The sequence below is a fragment of the Microtus oregoni genome, unplaced genomic scaffold (assembly GCF_018167655.1).
Source record: "Microtus oregoni isolate MIOR12 unplaced genomic scaffold, Mior012 000128F_ref0000496, whole genome shotgun sequence".
NCBI lineage: Eukaryota > Metazoa > Chordata > Mammalia > Rodentia > Cricetidae > Microtus > Microtus oregoni.
Genome location: NW_024544771.1, coordinates 1,995,925 through 2,012,626, shown reverse-complemented (window position 1 = coordinate 2,012,626; position 16,702 = coordinate 1,995,925). Strand labels below are relative to the sequence as shown.

Below are 16,702 nucleotides of genomic sequence, written 5' to 3'. Positions count from 1 at the left end.
ATAGAGGGCTTCTTACTGGTGACTAGAGGTCCATGTCTCTGTCTCTGTGTGTCTTTGTATGTTTCAACCTCCAGCCCCTTGCCAGAAGCTTGCAAACTGTATGGTAGCACATAGAGCACAGACAGGAGTTGTGCGCTGCACACACCAGTGGTTGGATACGAATATTACTGGGGAAAGACAACTGGTCACACTCTTCTAGGTTCAGGAATACAGAGGCAAACTTGAATTGAGCACAGTCCATAGTTTGTTTGTTTATTTATCTATTTATTTTGAGACAGGATTTCTCTGTGTAACAGCCCTAGCTGTCCTGGAACTTGCTTGTAGGCCAGGCTGTCTTCGAACTCACAGAGATCTGCCTGTCACTGCCTCCTGAGTTGAGTGCTGGGACTTAAGGTGTGCACCACCATCACCCAGTTACAGCCCAGAGCAGGGATTAACTCATGTTCATTTTATTTATTTATTTTTTATTTTTTTGGTTTTTCGAGGCAAGGTTTCTCTGTAGCTTTGGTGCCTGTCCCAGAACTAGCTCTTGTAGACCAGGCTGGCCTCGAACTCACAGAGATCCACCTGCCTCTGCCTCCCAAGTGCTGGGATTAAAGGCATGCGCCACCCCCGCCCGGCTCATGTTCATTTTAGTTGAGAGGCCCAAGTGGTCACCACAGACACATGGATAAAGGTAATTAGCCTGTTGAATGAGGAGGCGTGGAAGCAGAGTGGGTGCCCCGCCCCTTTGGACTCCAGGACTTTCACACCCCCACGTGGTGGCTAGACCCCCCCTAGTGAGTTCTTTCTCCAAATTGACCTTGGTTCAAGTCGTCAGTGATGCATAGTGTTTTAGCTTCCAGCAGGACCTAAGCTCTTGGGTGTAACCCTTTCCACTGGTCACCGGGCTCCTCTGACAGTGCGCACTCTGGTCTATTTGGAAGAAAGACAACTTTCAGCAAAGCCATTCATGATGTTGGTAGCGTGTGCCCAGATGACCTCACAATGAAGAACGTCCTGTGCCCTAGAGACGAGGTTACTGCCAGCCTGTGACCTCTCTAGGAGTTCAGTGGCACATGAATTATTTCTGGGGAAAGGTCAATGCATCAGACTATCTAGAACAAAGTACCCCAAGAGACTGGAGTGGACTCTGGCAGGGGCCGGAGAGATGCAGGGGACTGGATAGGTGAAGGCTCGGAACGGTCCCATAATACAATATCTAATTTTCTCCTCCTCTGAACTCTCTTTGACTTTCCTTATAGATCCTTCTTGTCCATGTTAGACTCTGCGGAGGCCTAAAGCCATGTGAACAATGGGTCAGATGAGAGCGTTGTTTCTCTGTGCTCAGAAAGACCAGACTAGACATCCATGTGGGTCAGCCAAATGCATGAGGACCCCCAGGCCCTCAAGCGGGGTTTCACATGCGGCTGATAGCACTGTGTATCTGGGGAGACTCCAGCTTGAGTTTCTGTAATCACCTAAGAGGTGTCAGACCCACGCTTGCTGTTGCTGCTCATAGAGTGGTAATGGCCTTTGTGTTACCATCTTGCCCTGGGTGCCGGGTGTGGGGATAGCTGTATGCTGTAGCGTTCTCCTGATGTTTCTGGCCAGTCTTCCAGGATGACTGTGTTGCTGGCCTCCTGTATTGCTCTCTAGGTCTGGCAGACACTGGAGCAGGCTCGTGGGGCCCCAGAAAACCCCACCATTGAAGTAGCCTCTGGTTGGTCCTGTCCTCCTGCATATAGCTCCCTGCAGGTACTCGCCTTATCGTGTGGCTTTCCCCAGGGCAAGGCCAAGCTCTCTTCTCCCTGACCTGGCGAGACATCCTCTGCCCCACTTGGCATTCAGCAAGTATTGGCTGAAATCCCACTTTGCCCATTGGCCTCAGGCAGCTCCTAGTGCAGCCTTGAGTGGAGACTCCCAGAAGCCTTGGAAGCTGTCATTCAAGGAGGTCAGTGGGAGCGGGATCTGGCCACTTTTTCCTATGCGGACACACTTTCTTGGTCTGCTTGCCTGTGCCGTTGGCTCTGGCCAGGGGCATTGATCTACATGGCTTATCCTTTAGCTTGCCTCACCAAGATTCCTACACACATGTGGTGGTGAGGGCATCTCAGTACCCCCAAGAGACTCCTCAGCTTTTTCTATAGACACTGGGGAACACTCTGCTCAGCAGGGTACACAGATACCTGTGGCCACCAGTGCAACCCCAGGCCAACACAGCCAATTTCTTTTTAGAAAACTCAGCAACCTGCCAAAAATAAGAGAGCCATTCCCAGGAACCTTTGGACTCAAATGGCGGTCTTCCTGGAGCTGGGGATCCAGAACAGGAAGGAGGAAAGGCCAGGTCTGCAGCCAGGTGCCACGGGGATTGCAGCCTTGCCAGGGGACAGTTGCTTCCAGAAGGGCAGGAAGCTTTGGGTAGCTGGGGACCTACCTGAGAGGGCACTTTGCCTAGCATGGGAGGAAAGCTGGGTTTGACACATAGGAACACAGACAAACAAGCAGAGCGTTCGTGATGCTCCGACTCCCTCAGGTACAACCTTAGGCTTTGACTATGGGACTGAGGTGAGCAGCTGACCTTTAGCCAAGACCAGAAAGTAGAAAAGCACATCTGGAAGGACTGACAAATGACCTGTACAAAGACCTAGGCATCAGGACACAAGGTGAAATGGCCAAGGAAGAACTGGGGGAAAGGTCTGCCATTTCTGTGAACCACAACCGATTAGGACATCGATATCCTTGTTTGTAATAAATGAGTGCAAAACAGAAAGAAACAGAGGCAAAGATTGTGAAAACAGGGGCAGAGGTCACATCAAATGCAGCGCAGGTTGATGGAGTCAGGTACGTGAAGATGAAAGTTACTCCCAAGAGTGTCCATATTTCAGAAGAGCACAGTGTTTGAAGACTGACCATCTCAGGGGGTCAGTTCAAGGAAGTTGTCCTATTCCTACACTACGGGTGGGACCGGAAGAGCAGCAGACATGGTACCTGGGGTGTTCATCAGAGCAGATATGCCTTGCTGTGCTGCCCCAGTAGTCCCCATCTCAGGCATCCACAGCGTTTTGTGCGCAGTTGGTGCTAGGCCAGGTCATTGGATGGTCTGGGCAGAAGAGGGTATGGGAAGACGACTGATAGGCACCTGGGGAATATTACATGGTTTCAAAAGGAGGGGCATGAGTTTTTCCATCTCAGTAAAACAGATCAAGAAAGCCCCTCAGGTACATGCCTAGAGATTTGTCTCTATGGTGATTCTAAGTTCAGCATGGCAATAGTGAAGATTGAGCGTCACACCCTGGAAGGGCCTAGGGGCTGAGGAGAACAGAGCCCTTGCTTCTAGCTGGTTGTGCTGAGTTCAGATGCATCCATGGCACGGAAAGGCCAGGCCAGCCACTTGCATAGGGTCTTTGCTCCCAGGTCTTCAGAGAGTTTCTGTCTGATGAAGTGGGGACCCAGGGATGGGGGGAGGAGTGGGGCGGATGGAGATCAATGCCACAGTGGATATCTGGAGTTTCGACCCTTGTTTCCCAGTCAAGACCTCAGGCAGGCAGCCTTGTCCACTGTCCATTGTGGGTTTCTCAGAGATGCCCCCTGACCTAAAAAGGAAGTTCAGGTCACAATCATGAGAAGTGGCTCCTTCATGTCTCCATAGCTCACCTGTTCCCTGGGAGAGTTTGGAACAGCCCAGGGCCTTCACCTGACAGGTGAAGGGGCCTTGGAAGGGCTTCCCTTCAGCCTAGAGTGGATGGGGTAAGACTGAGGGACCCTTTGGAATGAACGACACTGTGTGGTGGTTAATACTGTCACCTTAGCAGGATCTAGAGTCACTATAGAGACAAACCTGAGTGTCTGAGGGAGTTTCTAGATTTGACTTACTGAGGCAGGGAGACCCATCCCAAATGTTGACCGCATCATTTCGTGGCCTAGGATTCCAGACAGAAGGAAAAGGGGAAGGAGAGCCAAGCAGTAGCCTTCTCTCTGCTTCCTGACTGGATGCCCTGTGACCAGCTACCTCACGATCCTGTTGTCATGCTCCCCCTCCGTCATGGACTGTAACCTTGAACCGTGAGTCAAACAAATCTTTAAATTGCTTTCACTGGGTGTTTTCTTACAGCACTGGGAAAGTACCCAATAGAAACTGTTGTATCCCAGGCATTTTTCACCCCTCGAGGGACTCCGTGGACCCTCTGGCAGCCAGAGGGCCTTGAAGTCAGTCAGCTCAATGACAAGTCACCACCAGCAGGGCTGCCTATTACAGTTTGAGCTGTGCTTCCCCTAAAGATGGGTTGATGTCCTAGTCCAGGGCTGTCCAGTCTTTTGATACTATGGCATGAACTCACTGTCTACAAATGTTTGTGGCCACATTCATAGCCACCCTCAGACCCATGTTGCCCTAGGGGCAGGTTGGACACATTTACACCTCAGCCCTAGTGTCAATGAGTGTGACCTTACGTGGAAGTAGGAGCCTAGGGAGTGTAGTCATGGTGAGGTCCCGAGGGTGGTGCCTGATGCAGTGGATACTGTTCTCTTGAGGAAAGAAAAGGGAAGAAGGGATGTGTGAAGATATGAAGAGGCTGAAGGTTTCTATCTGTGGGCCAGCCAATGGACTGGCCACCAGTCACAGGCCAGGGAGAGGCTAGAGCGTGTATTACCTGGTCACTTCCGGACACCATAGTCCCGCTGACACCTTGGTTTCCGACCTAGGCCTCTCGAAACCCATTTTCAGGGTCTTGCTGTCTAGTCTGTGGGTCTTTGTGATGGTAGCCCCAGCGTGCAGCACTGTGCTGTGTGGTCTGTCCTGCTCTTGTTTCTTTGTGGGTCTTTCTGCTGCCATGGCTACTTCCGTCCAGTCCCATCAGGTTTCCAGATGAAGGCAAACTAACTGCTGAGGGCGGTTGCTTCATGTGTGAACTGTTCACAAGTGTGAACCCCCCATCACTCAACTCATGTGTCACGGCCCCACCCTGCAAAGGAAGAAACCGAGGCTATCTGCCTGAGGTTTCGCAGGCAGAGAGATGGGATACCACGGCCTGTGATGGCATCTCTTGACTTCTTGTCTCCAGTCCACTGGCCTTCCAGATTTCAAGCTGAGAGGCAAGGAATTGCATGGTAGGAAATTTCCATGGCAGGAAGAGCAGATCTGTGGAATCACACTGCTCTGCTTGGGATATTTAGTGTCAGTGTGTAAAGGCTCTTAAGGTGGTTGGCTGGAAATGCAGAGGACCTAGGAGGAGGGACAGCTGGACATGGTGGTGTGTACCTTTAATTCCAGCACTCAAGAGGCAGAGGAATAAACACACACACACACACACACGCACACGCACACACACATGAGAGAGAGAGAGAGAGAGAGAGAGAGAGAGAGAGAGAGAGAAAGGGATTGGGTCTATAGGGAGGTCTTTAGGCCATTGGGGTGTGTGGGACCCTGATCTTTGCTCCAGTTTGAAATGAAACCATTTGCTCCTCCTGCCTCCACACCATAATGCACCATCCTCTTCCATGCTTGGGGCCGGTAATCCTGACTTTGAACTGAGAGCTAAGCATAGCCCTGTTGGCTCAGCAGGTAACCCGTACCAGGAATTCACTGTAGACAAAGCTGACCTGTCCACAAAGCCTTCTAGTGAGAAGGTCCCGGTCAGATGTGACCTGGGCATGCAGTTTATGCCCTGGATTCAATTCTCCCACCTATAAATGTAAAAGGGGGAAGGTATGAACTGTGGGTACTGACAGCTACTCCCGCCATCGTGGCTGCACGTCTTTTGTGGGTGCTGTGCTCTGAGGCTATGGTGGATAATTACTGCCAAACATCTGTTTGCTGAGGGAGGCAATGACGAACAGTAGGGACGATGTCAGCAAGCACACATTCCTGGGGTCTTGCCGAAGGCCCTGGCATTTGGACTTGGTGCTGTCTCTGTGTGTTGTCTGCTCTGGTTTTTCAATTATCTCTTTTTCTGGAATCCCAGAGCACCGAATCCATCAAGTTGACATCGTGAAAGTGCCACTGATGGCTGTGACCCTGGTGAGAACCAGGGTGAGAAGCCTCTGTCTTCCCACTGCCTCGGAATTCATGCCTACTAATATGCACCAAATGGCTTCCTGGAGGTCCTGATAGATGAGCTGCTGAGGTATGGGGCTGTAGGCAGCTTGTCCAAGGCCTTTCAGCATCGGAAGTGTTGTTGGATCCCAGGGCTTCCAGGTACCCATTGTGGTCCTCCCATCTCTCTCCCTCAGCTAACTCACATGATGGCAAATGCCAATTGTGTCTGGAAAAGGGCCTGAGATACTCACTTGGGGGTCATCCAGTTCCTGGAATTGAGAGGTCTGTACTCCAAACAATGTTCTGTGAGCAGAAGGTGTTTGCCTGAGCTTCAGATGGTAGTTTGTTACTAGGATTATGGCTTTTTCTTTTCATTGTTATTATTAATATAGTTATTATCATCTTGTGGTGGAGGAGAAGGTTTACTATAGATACGTGGGAGAGCATAGCCAGAGTCAGGGACATCTGGGAGAGTCCAGAGTGGGTATGACTTTTATTATTTTTAAATATACATATGGGTATGTGTTTGTGTTTTGGGTATGTGCACATGAGTGCAGGGACCTGGGGAGGCCAGAAGAGGTTATTATATATCACAGATAGTTGTAAGCTACTCAATGTAGTTGTTGGGAATTGAACCCAGGCTCTCATTAAGAGCAGCAAGTGCTTTTAACAGTTGAACCATCTCTTCAGCCCCAGGACAGTGATTTTTGTAGGCACAAGAAACCACCTCTGTCCCATTTCCTTCATAATTAGGCCTGATCAATGGTACTCATGGACGAGGTCATGGTGTGTAGACATCGTCTCTGACGCCTTAACTCTAGCGTGAGACCCAGGTAACAGTCAAGTCGTTCACAGCTGTGCACTGCCTATCTCTTTTATTTATTTTTATGTTCCTTTTGCTTTGAAGTGCTAGTACTAAGAATTTTAGAAAATATGTTCCAGGCCTGGGGAGACAACTCAGCTGTTAAAGTGTTTATCACACAGACACAGAGACCTGAGTTCATTCTCCAGAACTCATGCAAAGAAGTCAGGCATGATGTCCCATGCTTGGAATCCCAGGTGGAGACAGGTGGATTCCTGCAGACTTCCTTGCCAGCTAGTCTATCCTACAGGGAAGGTTACAGCCAGTGAGAGATCCTTTCTGGTAAAGAAGGCACCTGACACCTGAGAAACGATGCTGGAAGTTGCTTCTGGTCTCACATGTATGTGAGCATATATATATCCTCAAATACATGTGATTCCTCCCATAAGCACACATACACACAATCTTTAAGCTAAAATATAGTGCTACATTATATAACTTCTTGAATTCTATGTCTTGCTGTCCAAGACAAGTGAAGACTGTCAAGCCTTTTCTGTTTGACTTTTGCCTCCATTTCCAGAAGGGAAAGATGGGTGAAATCTTTTCCCTCATGTGAAATCAGCACCAGAAATTCCAAGTGTACCAGCATCAAAGCAAGAAAACAAATAGATTTGCTTCTATGGGCAAACTTTGCCCAGATGGGACCTAAAGCGGAATCTCCACTCTGGGTTTTCAAACTCACGGGTGAAGTAGCCTTTGATCAAATGCTAACAAATGGGAAACAAAGCCCAGAATGTTCTTGGGCAAGGCTTTGGAATTATATTCACAAGGCATATAAATAGTTCTTCACAGTGAGGGCCAGGCCACAAAGCCACGTCCCAAAATAGCAACCGACTTTCCAGCATCGTGGTGTTCTGTAAAAGCTGCACGATCCAAATCCCACCATTATCCACTGAGAAATCCTGGGCCCCACCTTACCTCCCTCAAGGCTCCACCCTGTTCTCTTTCCATTATTCATTGGCATGCTCTAAATAGGAGAAACACGTGTAACGGAGCTCAGGAGGCCAGGGCTTCCTCTCCACAGCCTGGGACAGGATCCCTTCCCCCTCCCCGTTTGTTACTGTTTGTTCTGGGAAGGAGGAGTGTGGGAAAGTGGCTGTGGTCAGCTTTCAGGTGACACCTCATTGACAACAGACAGCCTCTTTTTAGAAAACAACCCCAGAGCTGCAGCTCTGAGAAGTGGTGCAGGGGCCACCCAGCGTCCTCTGCAGGGGCAGGAGGAATCAGTTGTTGCTGAACGACTGGGGAGAGACAATCCAAGTGGCCTTGGATGATCTGGTTTTCGTACGGTTCACCAGCAGCTGGGTTGTGCTGTGGTCCTTTGCTTGGCTGAATGTCCGAGAGCGAGGGTTTAGGAAGACCAGGCTTATTTTGGCTGATTCTGAGGTCTTGTATTCTGACTCTGTTGTTGGTGTGACTTCTTCTTCTATGCTTGGCTGCTTCTGTCGCTGGGGCTTTGTCTGTGGGGAGGAGGAACATCATGATATAGTACGTGAGAACACAGCCACTCAGCTCATGTCAATGGAGAGATAGACACACCAAGAAAGGGCCAGGAACAAGTACTTTCTTCAAAGGCAGGCCCTCACTGACCTACTTCCTCTAACGAGGCCTGCCTCCTAAACTTTCCCCCATGGATGATGCCTATGAATCCCTGGATGAATCCACCATTCCCATAAACCATGTGTCAAAGGCTGATTGTCATCTGATGGGCTTCTGAAATGTGATTGGTTCATGAGGGCTCAGACCCAACCATTGCATCTCTAGATAACATATAACACCTAATGCCTAGAACACACTAATCCTGTCATGTAGTCTAGGGCAGAACAAGGGGAAAGATCTGTGCATGGTCAATACTGATACACCCTTCTCTTCCCCCAGTGATTTCAACCCACCTTCTGCTGAGGTCGTAGATGTGGACCTGCAGAAACAGTGGGCTGAATATATAGCAAGAGAGGGCTGTGTGGGGAAGGCAGTCACCAGAGCCCTTGCCACGCAGACCTACATCCTCAAGGAATAGTTACTGGTCCAGGGGGAGGATTGCCCTGGTTCCCTGGTTCTCATGGAGTAGCTGGTGTTTTCCTTTGAACTGACAGGTGCCATCAGCATTAGCAACCAAGGCAAGGCGAACCTTCAGAACTTCTCTGGGTCCCCATGAACGGCAGCTCTAAGGGTGTGGCCAAATGATCGTGCCGAGCAAGGACTCAAAGCTGCATCCTGGTGCCCATCATAATCCCAGAACCTTCTCAAAGGCACGCAGACCCTGCACATACCTTCCCCTGTGGTTTGAGGAGGGATGACTACCCTGAACTTGGGATGCACAAAGCACCCCAGAGGAGAGTTATCACCCTCTGAGGTGAGACTGGAAGGTCATTCAGCTCCACTTCCAGCATGCTTCACTGCCTACCTACGGAACTCCTGCACAGTCCTGCCCACCAGACGATCTCCTGAGCTTTGCTTCATTGCCTACCTATAGAACTCCTGCATTGTCCTGCCTGCCGCACCATCTCCCTAGCCTTGTGTGGGTAGAGATGCTAAATCCCTACTTTGAATCAGATACCCGAAATTAAAGGAAGTTTATGACTTTTTTTCCTTGACACTTACGAACAGATTGGAAAACAGTTGGGATTTTAAAACTTGAAGGGAGTACTTTTGCCTGCTTTGCCATTCTCATCCCGGAGCTTTGGGCAGTCAGCAGAGATGCTGTCATGAGACGTTCATGGTGACCCACACCCAGGGAAAGGGTTTCCATGACTGTGCTCTGAGAGTTTGAACTTGGTCTGTCTACCAAGGGCCCAGGTGTTGAAAGGTTTGGGTTTATGTGACTCAAGTCTCCTGACCCTGACCTCCTTCTTGCAGTGTTCCGCTTCAGACCTGGTGGAGAGCAGGGCCAGCACTTCACTGAGTGAACAGGCAAGCGTGTTGGGGGAGGAAATGTCTAAACAACCAGCTGACACCACCTGAGCAAGTCTTCAGCATCAGTAGGTGACAGCAGGGACATCTTCCATGGGGCTTGGGTTTGGCCAGAGCATTGGGGATTTAGGTTATGTTGGCAGACAGTAGTGTCTAGAGGAAATGCATTCATCCCGAGACAGTCCTATGACATCCTGGGGTGGGGGTGGGGGCGTGGCCAGGTCACAGACAGCAAGGACGTGATCCCCAGTTCCCTAGTTTCTCTTCACCCTCCAACAACCTCCTCTTTTGCATGCCAATGAGAAGGTGTGTGCCCACACAGCAGGCAGCTCAGCTTATTCTTAGCCAGGTCTCCTCCACTCCACGGCCATTTTCAGCTGCTGAGGAATTCCTTCTTCTTGAGACTCTCTCTCCCACTCAGAATCTCTTCCTCTCTAACCACGTGACCCGATGGGTCTGCGGAGGGACCGGTCTCTTCAGTGTGGAGGCTGGAGCCTCCTGCTCTAAGAAGGGAGAAGATACTAACCTACCCATGTGACCCCAGGACTCTTGCTGGGACTAGGCAAAGTCAAAATGCAGGAAAATGAAAATGTGATTTTCAATACAGACTTTCTGGGAGGGGCACAGGAAAGTCTGCCCTCTGTATGCCTGCCTTCTGCAGCGCTCTGCTCCCAGGGCGTGGCTTACCTCTATCAGCTTGCTGCCTGGGGTCGCATTGGCCATTGTCTCAAAACCCTGGGCACACAGGAGCCCACCTTACTCCCACCAGTTTCCATCTCTGTAGCACAGGGCTCCGTTTCTGTCCCAGGCCAGCCTTGCTTTCTGAGTAGTCCTGTTGCCAACAGCTGGCATCTTTTTTTAGGGTCATGCCGGCAGCTCAGTATTTGAACCGAATGTTCTTTCCTTGTAGGCCTGGTCAGAGCTTTGGCTGGGAAGGGAAGTGAATGGCTTTGAGGCCGGAGGTTTGTGACATTCCCTTTGACTGCCTGAAATACTTTCTCCCCAAACTTCATTCTCCAAGCAGCTGCCGTCTTACCCCTCCGTCTTTCTTTCTTCCTCTTCTGTTGTCCTTACCACCCTGGCTTTCTCCATACCTATCCCAGATCTGGGGGCAGGGGGTAAAGATTGGCCTATTGAGATAGCACCCTTGAGAGCCAGGCCCACCCTTTCACAGAAGTGTAGTGAACCACTCTCCCAGACTAGGCAGCTTTAGTAGCAGGTCCCAAAGCAAGTCAGGGAAGGAGCAACAGGTGCTTAGTCATGTTGGTCTGGACTTTACCATGAAGATGCTCTACAGATGAGGCTCCTAGGACACTGGAGATAACGCCATGCTCACATAGGGGCAGATTCCAGGCCCTGATCTTGGACCCTGTGGTCCCTCTGCTTGTCATTGCCCCTCTAGGTGCCATCACAGCGAGGGAAGTGACTGTCAGAACATTAGCCTTTCTGGGGAGGTGCTGGCAAAGGGTCCACGTTCCCAAGGCTGATGAGCTGGAGACCACCTTGTACTACTCAAGGCTCCTGGCAGGCACAGAAGGCTCACTGGAGCCCCGGATTTGACAGCCAGTCCACACTGGCTAGCTGGAAGTCAGCACTCTGCTGCATTGCTGCAGTCCAGATAGTGGAGGGCTTATCTTGATGTCCAGGATCTGAATGTCATTGCTGTCATGCTGGAAGGCTCTTAGGTTCCATTCTGCCCACGCGGGCAGAAAAGGAGACAGTCACTCTGTCCCTGAGCACACTCGACACTCAAGGCAAGCATGCAATCTTCTGCAGACCAAGTATGACTATTTAAAGCAATTTCCCAAGTCTAGGACAGTTTTCAAAAGCCCATCAATGCAGTGGAGGGAGGGCTGTGGGAGTGGGAAGAAGAGCTCTCAACAGGTGGCACTGTCTTCTTCCTGTGGCCCAAGGGAAGGGGTCTTGTTCCTCGGAGTCTTAGTTTGCTTCCCTGTTGTTGGGGTAAAATGCCCTGACAAAAGCCATTTAAGGGAGAAAGGATTGACTCAGCTCATAGCTCCAGATTACAGTCCATCATGGGGGGGGGGTGAGGGGGAGAGGGGAGTCACAGCAGGAGTCTGAGGGAGCCGGGCACAGTGCATCATCTGGAACCCAGAAGCAGAGAGCAGCAAACACTTCCCGATGTTCTGTGCATGTCCTCCAGTTTAGACAGGCCAGGGGGCTTCCAGGGCACCAGTGCCACCACAGGACCCCAGTCTTCTCCCTCGCTAACTTAACCAAGATAATCCCTCATGGTGTGAGCACGTCAAGGCAGCACCCAACACCAGCCACTACAGATTCTGGATCATATTGTCCCAGGGGCCCAGGAGGCCTAAGGCCATGAGTTTTCTTTCTGAGGCTATTTCTCTAACATTTTTCTCCACAGCCTCTGACACAGAATGTACTTAGGATCTGAGAAAGGGACGAAGGACCAGGGACTCAAGCCATAGACAAGCAAGGCTCAGACCCTGTGCCATTTAAGCTGTCACGATATCCCAGCTGCTTGCACTGGCCCTTGACAGGATGCTGTCTGGCCATGGTTGCCCTGTGAAAATGTTCACTTCACAAAAGTCTTCAACTATATCCTTTCCTCTTGCTCCTAAGGCACATGGCATCATGCATCCGACCTTTGACATGGGCTGGAGGTCAGACTGAGAGCAGGTGGTGGGCTCCGAGCTTGCAGACTCTTAGATGACTGTTTTGTTATTGACGACACAGGCGTTTCTGCTGAGAAGCATTGCTTGCCTTTGTCTCACTTCCAGTCAGGTGGATAGGACAGGCCTTGGCTGCTTCCAAGCTCAGAACTCAGCAGGGTTCCAGGCAGCACCCGTTCAAGCCAGCGTGCTGTCTAACAGGATGCAGGGGAAGGGCTCTGCAGTGGGACCAGAAGGATGAAGTTGTCCTAAAGAGACACTTGTGCCCCTCCCTTCAGCTGTCAGACTCTTGAAACAATGGTACCCACAGAAATTAGAATTTGCCCAGGAGTCTCAGGCTGGAGGAAGGCAAAGGCTGAAGCCTGGTGTCACTCAGAGGTAGATCTTGGGGCTCAGAAAGTGGTTTCACAGTTTTGACGACTTGTCACACTGGAGTGTAGACGTGAGGATGGGTAGGACCACACCTTGGCCGGGACTGCTTGGTTCTGCATATCTCTTCCCCTCTATTCAAACTAAGTTCCTGGCAGGATACGGAAGAAGCTGGACATGGGGCAGGGTCATGGGTCTCCATGTTCTTCCCCATGTGGCCACACTGAAGAAATTTCCTTTCTTGCCTTTTACTCTGTTTGCCTGTTTAACTGGCCTATTGAGGCCTAGGCCAGGACTAACTTGTTAGGTCTGCCAGGGCCCAGGCTCTGACCCTAACAGCTCTCATTTCTCTCACCTTCTGTGTGAGCTCAGCTGGATGGGGTCACATTTCCAAGCCACTGTTTTCTAAAGTTTCCTTGTCTACTCTGTCAGCTTTCCCTCCCTCCTGCTGTGGCACCCCTCTGTGGAGAGAAAGTGGGGGAGGTGGGGTGGGGGAGAGCTCTGTCTCTTGCTCCAAGACTGGCCTCCTCATAGGGTACTGTGAGAAGGCTGGGCTGTGTGACTAGGTCTTGTAACAGATGGCAACAAAATTATAGTTCCTACCTGTTCTGTGCCCCCCTTCTCCCTTGGTCCAGAAGATACCATCGACATGTTATGGAGATGGCCAATAGACAGCACCTGCCTGCTGTCTCAGTGACTGTTGCCTTACCATCATGGTGACCCAGACTGGAGAGGTCAGATGAGCTCCTAAAGTCGTCTGAGAAGCCTCCTACTCTCTGCTTCCAGTCTAGGCCCGGGATGGTTTAGCTCTCAGCCGCTGTCATCCGAGCTGGAGTTTTGTGCTGTGTTGGAGGATCTTTAGCTCTCAGACTGGGAGAAACCTGCTGGGGGGACCTGTGTTCTACCGAGTGAATCAAATATCCATCCGAGTGAATCAAATATCCATCACGCATACCAGGTCGACAGAAGCCTGCTAGCCTATTGAGATGCTTCTTTGCTCCGTTTCAGCCCTGTGCAAAGATGATACCCACTGGGCCCCTGACCACTTCTGCACCAGTGTCTGAAGGCTTTGGTTGTGTTTATTTTGTCTTTGCCACGGCTGGCAATGCTGCACAGATCTCTACCTGCCTCCCGCCACCCCGGACTCTCTGCTCATCTTCCTTCCTTCAGAAAGGCACTGAGAGCAATAGAGTGTGTGGCTTTGAGCTATAGTTTTGCCTGGACATCTGGACAATGATTTTAAATATTGACATTTGGTCTGTAGAAGACTGTATGCTTGCCTTGTGTGGCTTCAATTACTGAGTGGCTTGGTCCATTAGGGTAATGCACACACACACACGCACACATACACACACGCACGCACACACAGATACACACCGCTCATACTGTGGAGAAATTATTTTATCTGCCTGCTCTGAAATTTGTACTGTCTCGATGAAAGGTAAAATTAAAAGACGTGCGTGCTAAATTTGTTCACAATTCTGAGAAGCAAGAAGGCTTTGCTGTGAAGAGCTGGGTGGCAGCTGAAACATCACAGAGGATAATGGCTTTCCATGTAGGGACGGAGTCGCTAGACTGTTGTGACTGGCATGTTTACATGTGGTGTGACTGTGTGCTCCCAAGTAGTGGGAGTGTTCGGTCATATGTGTTCAGTAAGTGTTCATACATGATGAGTGTGTGAATGATCAGTTCACATGTGGATGGTGTGAATTCATACATGGGGAGAGCATGTCCACATGTGGTAGGAGTGTGTGCTCACACAAGCTGAGTGCCGAGTTCATATGTGATGTGAGTGGTGTTGTTCACACCTGGTAGGTGTGTGCTCACACATGGTGTGACTTCATGCTCTTTCTTCGGCTTTTCCTTCGTGGGCATCGGGTAACGTGCACTGTGCCTTCCTTACAGCTGCTGGTTGATGTGGCTCTGGACTGCAGTCTACGCCTGGCCTGTGGGTGGAAGCGATTGGTCCCAAAATCTGGCGATCTCCCTCTGTGTCCTCACGTCCCAGTATCTGTGGATCCAATGAAAAGAACACGGAAGCCAGCTGTGGCGCTCATCTGTAATCCTAGCACAGAGGAAGCTGGGGCAGGAGGATCATGCGTTGGGAATATTGAACCAAAAACAAATAAAGAAGAAAAATGTCTACTATCCCCCAAAGCTCTGAATATCTGTGTGGAGTTGGCTCCCCCTAATTTAGTCTACAAGGGACTGGAAGAGGGACATGCTTCTGCCCTGCTGAGTCACTCAGAGTCCACGGTTGTTTCCACAGACACTGAGCTCCTTCGGTTCTCTTGCTTATGGACGCTCTGGGGACAGGAACACTTTGTAGTTTCTCTGGTCTTTGCAGAGTCTAGCTGATGACACAGATGCATCACCTGCTAGGGGTTACATGGGGGTAAATGAGAATGACAGAAATACGCCGTCAAGGGGCAACACAAAAGCTGTGGATTTTTTTCTTTTTTCTTTTTGGTTTTTCGAGACAGGGTCTCTCTGTAGCTTTGGTGCCCATCCCGGAACTAGATCTTGTAGACCAGGCTGGCCTTGAACTCACAGAGATCTGCCTGCCTCTGCCTCCCGAGTGCTGGGATTAAAGGCGTGCGCCACCACCGCCCAGCCTGGATTTTTTTTTCTTCATAAGGCAAAAGATGAAAGGGCTGAGATTGCATACTGTGAGGGGTCCAGCATTTGTAAATAAATACATAAATGAGATTGAGCCATGGAGAAGCTCAAAACTAAACACATGCTTAATTTTTGGCCTTGGCCATGGGTGCTGGTCAATCTATCGAAATCCACTTAGACAGCCTTTACGAAAGTTAGCAGCTACAAGTTCCCAGATAAAATCAACAGATTAGCAGATTCTTAAGAAATTAACCCAATACCCTTTATAGATGGCATTCAAAAGCATGCGGTGTATTTATTTTCAGCCCCAAGAGATATCTTGGATGCCTTTCTATCCGGTGGACTGGGTTTGAATTGAAGGTTTTATTGCGAAAACACCATGCCATGGATGTTTGAGTCTGCACATAATGGGATGGGCACCCAGCCATCACCGGCCACATTTCAATTCTGGATGTTCAAGAGATGACGTTTAGAGTGGCTCGCAGGAGTTAAGGCTGTCCTCTGAGCCGCCGACATGTCGAACTGTGGATTCCAAGTTTATGGCTGTGTTTGCCAATGTCTTCTGCGAAAGATGAATTCCTTTCCCAGACACGAGTGTGTTTGGCTGTGCAGCGCTGCTGTGCGGTGTTTTGTGGGGGAGACTTGTTTTGCTCAGACCTTGGACGGCGGGGGCAGTGGTCATATCTGTGGCGAGGAGGTTGTATTGCCACATGTCTCCTCCTCTCCTTCGCCTTCCTAGACCTGGGAGTCATAAAACCAAGGTAAACAGAGGAAAATTAGAGATGGTGTAACTTACACAGGGTGACTCAGAAAAGAGGGCCCGAGAACTCACAGGACAGGCGATGCCATGGCTGGGGCACCTAGGCATGCTTTAAAGAACACTTCCAAGACTGTGAGAGTCTTTCGGTTGTGGGGTCTGTTTTCACTCTGACTTCCATAAGCTTAAGACGCAGAAAAGATTAGCCTCTGATTGGTACCCAGCTCTCTGTGGCCCTGCCCCAGTGGGCAGGCTGAGGCGACTGACCGTAGGGCATCTGGACTGCAGCTCTAACACGGAGGAAGACTAGGACAGTGAGGTCACAAAGGGAGGGTGATGCAGAGAAAAAGACCACTTTCTCTAGACCCACAAAGCATCCTTATTCTTGGTCCACTTGTGATATTGCAACTGAATACCCAGGGCAGAGCAGCTTATAAAGAACAGAGGTTTATTTATTTACCATTCTAAGTGCTGGGGAGCTGGCGAGGAGGGCCTTCATGTGGTTCCAGCCCACG

At 50.2% G+C, this 16,702-nt stretch overlaps 1 long non-coding RNA gene across 1 annotated transcript; it reads left to right on the top strand.

The window, feature by feature from the left end:
• The first annotated feature begins 2,782 nt into the window (after positions 1-2,782).
• LOC121444486 lies at positions 2,783-14,956 on the top strand. Its single transcript, XR_005973788.1, has 3 exons — positions 2,783-2,823; positions 3,907-4,044; positions 14,717-14,956. It is a non-coding gene; the product is annotated as an uncharacterized LOC121444486 (long non-coding RNA).
• The last annotated feature ends 1,746 nt before the right edge of the window (positions 14,957-16,702 follow it).